Source organism: Colobus angolensis, unplaced genomic scaffold (assembly GCF_000951035.1).
Source record: "Colobus angolensis palliatus isolate OR3802 unplaced genomic scaffold, Cang.pa_1.0 Scaffold58, whole genome shotgun sequence".
NCBI classification, from domain to species: domain Eukaryota; kingdom Metazoa; phylum Chordata; class Mammalia; order Primates; family Cercopithecidae; genus Colobus; species Colobus angolensis.
The window spans coordinates 7,549,360-7,556,226 of NW_012119376.1; the positions used below are offsets into that span (position 1 = coordinate 7,549,360).

The window sequence follows — 6,867 nt, forward strand, 5'->3', positions numbered from 1 at the left end:
GCACCCAAGCCTTGGTCCAGGTTCTTCTTTGGCAGAAGGTGTAAAGGGAGTGTGGAGTTACTGGGGAAAAAGGGAGGGGGAGAGGCTTGGGACAGAGTGGGAACAAGCCAAAGGTGAAGACAAATTGCTGTCTCCTGGGAAGAATGCAGCCACTGCCAACTCTCCGTCCAGCAGGCAACAGGGAGGGGAAGCACACAGTCCAACCCAACTTCCTCCCATTCGCTGGCCCCTGCAAAGACATTTCATGGCTGAACCAAACCCCAGAGAGTGAGGAAGGAATTCATTCAGCAGAGGTCAGCCTCCTAGAGCACAGAGCAGGTGGGAAGGATGGAGAGGAGAGTGGGAAACAAACAGAGAAGGCCCAGCATGACTAGGTTTGTTCACATAATCAGTTTTCTCTCCTACTGACCATGAGTCCTACACAACTGATGCAACACTGACGTAATTCATAAGGTCATCTTTTGAAACGGATAAGTGCTTCTAAGATGGAAGTTACTTTTCCAACTGCACAGGAAGAACTTGTCTGCTACCTAGATTCTTATATTTATTTAAAATTATTGAGCATAATGGTCGTAGTAAGCCTGGCCATCATCTGAGTTTAACAGCCTAGTATTTTAGGAAGAAACTGGACTAGAATTCGGAACAACCCTGGTTCAAATCCCAGCTCTGCTACTAACAAGTGATGTGCCGTTAAGCAAGTGCCCTAACCCTTCTGGATCTCAGTTTCTTATCACAAAATGGGTTTAAAGTCTCAGCCATATATCACAAAATTTTTGTGAGGATTCAGTAAAATACGATTTTGTAGATGGCAGCTTTTTAAAAAACTACTCATTTGGGTAAATGCCTCTGTTTTCTTATATTCATAGATATTGATGGATATTATTAATGAATTATATGGAGTTCTAAACGTGAGAAGATTTCCGTTAAAGTTATGGTTGGGTAACTGCAGTATTTTGTTATCCCTGTCTTCTTGTGGTCAACCATATAAAACATCCTAGAGTTAATAGTAAGTAAAAATGAACAAGGTGTTTTCCAAGTGCATTCAGAGTTTAATGATCTTTAAACCCAAATTGGTGGAGATGAAGTAATTTATGCTCAGACTTTATGAGACAGTTTGTCTGATTGCTGATAGTGATGAATCACTGAGGGAAAGACCCACATTTCTGTGCTGCTGGAGGCTTTTACTTAACTCCTGCGTCAGTTGAGCAGCAAACAAACTCACTGGCAAAGTGACCTCTGCCTGGAAACCCAGCATGAAGGGACGTCTCATCTCGGGGCTTGCCCTCAGCTGTTTGAAAATGTTTTATGAGACTCTATGACCAGTGTGCATTGACGGAAGGATGGGCTCTTTCTGAGGTGCAATCCATCTTGCATCCAATAATCTGTCTGTAATTTTATGAAATAGAACATGTTTAGTTCTTTCCTTATCCTTTGTGGAAAATCTGCCCAATGCTTTTGGAGCCATGGTGTCATGTAGAGGAAACGTCTCTCTCCTGCCTTGTAAATCATTTTTCCCCTTATTTTCTTCCTCTTTCCCAAATAGGATTGTTTTAAGGTGAGTGAACATAATGAGAAAAAGAGAACTTAATGAAAAGGAAACCATGGATACTGGTTTATGATAATACTAGCCTTAATTTTAAAAAGGAAAACAATGAAGTTGAAGCAAATTGGATAATAAAAAATAGGATATATTATCTAAATAGTAATGTCTATGCGTTTTCTCTGGATTAGATAGTTGTTAAGCCATGTATTTAATTTGTTGAATATTTTGTGGTTATTGCTCTGTTTATAAAAATGATTGTTGGTTTAAAGTCTCATTCAGAAGAGAAACCCAGGGGACATTGTAATAAATATGTATTCGTCTTAAAATAGTGTTTAAACATTAGAGTTGACAGTTCTTAGCAGGTCTCTGGTGTTACAATCAAGGGTTAAGCCACAACAGAATTAAAAATATGCCTTACACAAGAAATTTTTTCCCAGGGGCATATATTTTGAATCTGTTTTCAATAAGCAGAGAAGGGAGATGCTGAGAAATGCATTTTCAACTGGGAGAAGTGAAGGAAACACATGGAAGGAGACAAGAGGTGAATCAAATATTTTCTTTAAAAAAAGAAATCACAAAATAAAACCTCATTACTAATTTGAGATTGGGCACTATGAGGACCATTGCTTTTGAGACTCTGCCAATAGAAATTTTTCTAAACTAGTTTCTTAAGTGACAAAAATTATATATATTTATCATGTGCAACATGTTGTTTTGAAATATGCATACATTGTGGAATGGCTAAATTGAGCTAATTAACATGCATTACCTCACGTGTGTGTGTGTCTGTGTGTGCGCGCGCGTGTGTGTGTGTGTGTGGTGAGAACACTTAGAATCTACTCTCCTAATTTTCAATAACACAATCTATTGTTACTGACTATAGTCACCATGTTGCACAATAGGTCTCTTGAACATTTCTCCTATCTAACGGAAATTTTGTATCCTCTGATCAACATCTCTTTGTAAAAATTCAATAGGGATTTTTGGTCAGAGATCCTTGGGAAATCGACCAGGCTCCTCTCTGTCCCATATTTCTCTTGTATAGTAAGTGCTGCCTGCCATAGAATTGTTGAAGCCCTTCCTCCTCCTAGAATTGGAAAGATATTCTGGAAGAAGAGGCAGGGTCTAAGGAAGAACTTGGTCTTGCTCAAGATGGTGCAGAGTGGGAACCTGAGTTATATCTTATTCTCAGTGCCTCCCTTGCCTTATCCTTGTCCTAGCCCTGAGAGGTAACTAGTGTTATTGAAGAGCTCTGAGATTTAGGCAAGACAGTGATTCGATTTGGACATCTCCCAACCTCATGCGTGGCTGGGAGCCCATACTGGCTCAGGTGCGGCAGCAACTCCAGTAAAGAGAAAGTACTAGTTCTATGCCTCAACCTCAACTGTGCAAAGTGACAGTTTACCCCTATGACTAACATGCACTTAAAACACCCAAAATGCACCTGCGACTCATTAGATCTCCCAGAGTTAGCCCAGGCTGATCCACCTGCCTGCTCAAGCAGATGAGAATTTGTTTTCAGAACTGTGCGGTTTGACTCTCTCTGAAGAGGCTTACAGATGGCTGGCTTAGTTTTCAAATAGATTTTCTGTTGTCCGTTCTCTCTAATTTTTACCATCTATCCCCACTCTCCAGGTCCTGAGACCCACCCTTCTGTTCTATTTGGTAATCAGGCAGTGACTCCTGACCTTTTGTTCCTGTGATCAGAATGCCCAGATACTAGATCACAGCTGGGCTGTGTCTTCTCCATCAGAGGAAAATGAGATTGTTCTTGTAAAAATTTTAGAACCTAGGTGTCTTGACTGCTTGGATTTGGCATATTTAGATAAGGCTGTTTGCCATCCTTCCCAGGCACAGCTCCTTCCTCTTCACTCCCCAAAGCACCTCGATTATTTACTGCTTTCTCTGGCCATATCCACAGTGCAGGGTTTACACATCTGGTCCCCATGAGACTATGGGCTCCATGAGTCCCAGGACAGTACCTTATTAGGCATTGGCCTCTGCAGCCCATAATCCAGTGCCTGGGACTTCAGAAGGAATTCGTAACTGAATGAATGCATGAATATCAAATGTGTAACTATCAAAGGAAGTTCATGGGAACTTTTCCTTCTCGCTGGACTGGAAAGTATTCTTCTTGGTGCTCAAGCGCCTCTTTTGCTGGCCATTGAAACTGCATTAGGAAGACACCATGATAACTGAGGCATGGCCAGAAGAACAGATCCAGAGAAGAGACGTTGCCATGAGTCAAACCAAGATACTTGTTTAGACAACGAAGGGTAACACCAGAGTTAGTAATAAGGTAGACTAGACAGACTACCTTATTACAAAAGCATAAAATGAAGAAATGATTGTCGTTGAGAGCCTGTTGCTTTAGAATATAAGTGAAAATGTTGGAAAATAGTATTTATGTTGGATAAGATCCTTAGTCTATTATCCCAAATATATTGTCAAATTTTTATGACTCAATATAGCATATCCATGGGGTGGACCAGGAGTATCATGATGTGGTAGAAAGATTCTTACCTCAATATGTACATCCACCACTATCTTATGGGTGGTTTTTGAGTGAAGTATTTAGGTGATTAATTTTTGTTATAGAAAACAAATAGAATAGGTGAAGTGGTGCCTAAGATCTTTCCAGTCTCTAAAATATAATGGTTTTTATACTTTTAAGCAGTTTCAAAAAACACACAATCTTCCAGAGTGTTATTTTCTTTTAAAAAAAGCTCCAAATGTACTTCTTTCCATTAATATAATTTAAATATTTAAATAAAATGTGTTGTATGTTTGATGATTTATTATAAAAAATTTATACATATATATATATATATTTTTTTTTTTTTTGAGAGGGAGTCTCATTCTGTTACCTAGGCTAGAGTGCAGTGGTGAGATCTCAGCTCACTACAACCTCTGACTCCTGGGTTCAAGTGATTCCCCTGCCTCAGCTTCCTGAGTAGTTGGGATTGCAGGCATGTGCCAGTATACCCAGCAAACTTTTCTGTGTTTTTAGTAGAGACGAGGTTTCACCATGTTGGTCAGAACTCCTGACCTTAAATGATCTCCCGCCTCGGCCTTTCAAAGTGCTGAGATTACAGGTGCAAGCCACTGCGCCAGGCCAAAAGATTAATATTAGTTAGAAATTCGTTAGATACTCCATATCACAAAGAAGTTCTTATCATGATTTGCTGAACAACAGTTTGTTAGGGCTGATAGGAGGGGGCTACTTCTCTCTCGAGCTGTGAGAGCCCCAGAAGCCTTTATTTACAACCCTGGAGGGAAACGTGATAAGCATATCACAAGGAGGAAGTAGGGAAGAGAGCTAGAGGGGAAAGCAGTCATTCATATTTGATTTCTTCCATGTAATTGTTCCTCTACCGTGACCCATAGAGCCAGGAGGAAGAGTGGAGAAGACAGAGATGAGTTACCAATGTGTTGTGAACAAATTGAAATGCATGGTACCCTGTCCTTTCTGTCTCCCGTTATTACCCCAGTGTTCCCAATTGTGCAACAGCGTGACCTTACATCAGACACAGAAAAAAGAGGGAGTTTGGCAATAACGTGAGAAAAGCTTCTGATGAAAACATAAATTCCTCTTGCTTTACAAAAACATGTAAATTATGTACAAAAATTATTTATGGTCTAACTTGAGCATTCAGTTCCATTGATACACAGTATATGCTACCAATGTCTGTTAAAAAATAAGATTTCGCAGGCTTTCTAAGCATGTTTAATAATGAGGAAGATGGTAAGACTTGGCTTTTCCCTGTAAGAATGCTGAAACAGGTTCTGGTAAAAAAAAAAAAAAAAGCAAACCAACACAAACCAAACGACTTCCTCTTTCCTCTGTGTTTCTCCTCTTCCACAGCTTTGGATTTTTCCAGAATACTTGTTACCTCAGATTAGGGTGGGATGCCTTTGAGATAGCCCCACACAGGGGAAACTAAGCTTTTGATGGTTTTACATAGCAGGCCCTGTGCTAGCTGTTTGCATCCATGATCTCATGATTACCATGCAAACATTTATATGCAGTGAAGTCTCCTTGACTGGAGCCATACTCTTATCTTCTTGTCTATCTCTGCCTAATTATAATTAGTGTCATGGGAATTTTGCAACTGATTTGCAATTTTTTTCAGAGGGAACCTGGGCTATGCATATACTCTTTGTGGATAAATTCTCCCTGAAATCCCAGAAAGTCCAAAATTGAATTGCCTGGTATATGGTTGCCTTGGCATGTGAAGTGTGAACAAACTGGTTTTATCTGGTGTGTTGTTCAGAGTGTCAATGAGGGTGTATAGTAGGTGGCAGATGTAGGAAGAAGGCAATTTGACAAATGACAGCTATAAAATTAAACAAGGAAGGAACATCACTAAATTTGTGTTCAAGTTACTTCTGCCATTTGAGGGGCCCTAGGTTGGAAGTGACAACAAACCGATAGGGTCAAAGAAACTTCTAAGTTTAGAAGTGTTGGCTGGGCGTGGTGGGTCATGCCTGTCATCCCAGCACTTTGAGAGGATGAGGCGGGTGGATCATGAGGTCAGGAGATCAAGACCATCCTGGCTAAAACAGTGAAACCCCATCTCTACTAAAAATACAAAAATATTACCCAGGTGTGGTGGTGGGCGCCTATAGTCCCAGCTACTCGGGAGTGTGAGGCGGGAGAATGGAGTGATCCCGGGAGGGAGAGTTTGCAGAGAGCCAAGATTGAGCCACTGCACTCTAGTCTGGGTGACAGAGCGAGACTCGGTCTCAAAAAAAAAAATGTGTCAAGGTTGCCTAGAGTTCTTTCTGAGTAAAAAAAGCTTTACCACACCATCAACATTGACTGAAAGTGGAAAAGAGACAGAATTGGACAAGTGCCCAGAGAAAAATGGATTTTGTACATACTTTACAAGCTAAATACACCATTCTTTGCAAAACCCCTCCTTTGAGAAAAATCACACATGCTCCTCCATCTCCCTGATTTGATTTATTTGTATTGTCTAACCGTTTCTTTCTTTCTTTTCTTTCTTTCTTTCTTTTTCTTTTCTTTCCTTCCTTCCTTCCTTCCTTCGTTCCTTCCTTCCTTCCCTCCCTCCCTTGCTTTTCTTTCTTTCTTTCTTTTTCCGTCTCTTTCTTTCTTTCTTTCTTTCTTTCTTTCTTTCTTTCTTTCTTTCTTTCTTTCTTTCTTTCTTTCTTTCTTTCTTTCTCTTTCTTTCTTTCTTTCTTTCTTTCTTTCTTTCTTTCTTTCTTTCTTTCTTTCTTTCTCTTTCTTTCCTTCTTTCTTTCTCTCCTTCCCTCCCTTCTCTCTCTCTCTTTCTTTCTTCTTTCTTTCTTTCTTTCTTTCT

The 6,867-nt window shown here is 40.0% G+C and overlaps 1 long non-coding RNA gene across 1 annotated transcript in view; it reads left to right on the forward strand.

Annotated features, from left to right (window-relative positions):
* Positions 1-507: 507 nt before the first annotated feature.
* The window catches only part of LOC105526164, a 9,880-nt gene continuing 3,520 nt past the window's right edge, over positions 508-6,867 (forward strand). Inside the window, exon 1 of the long non-coding RNA XR_001004034.1 lies at positions 508-836. This is a non-coding gene — a long non-coding RNA (uncharacterized LOC105526164). The remainder of the gene's footprint in view (positions 837-6,867) is intronic.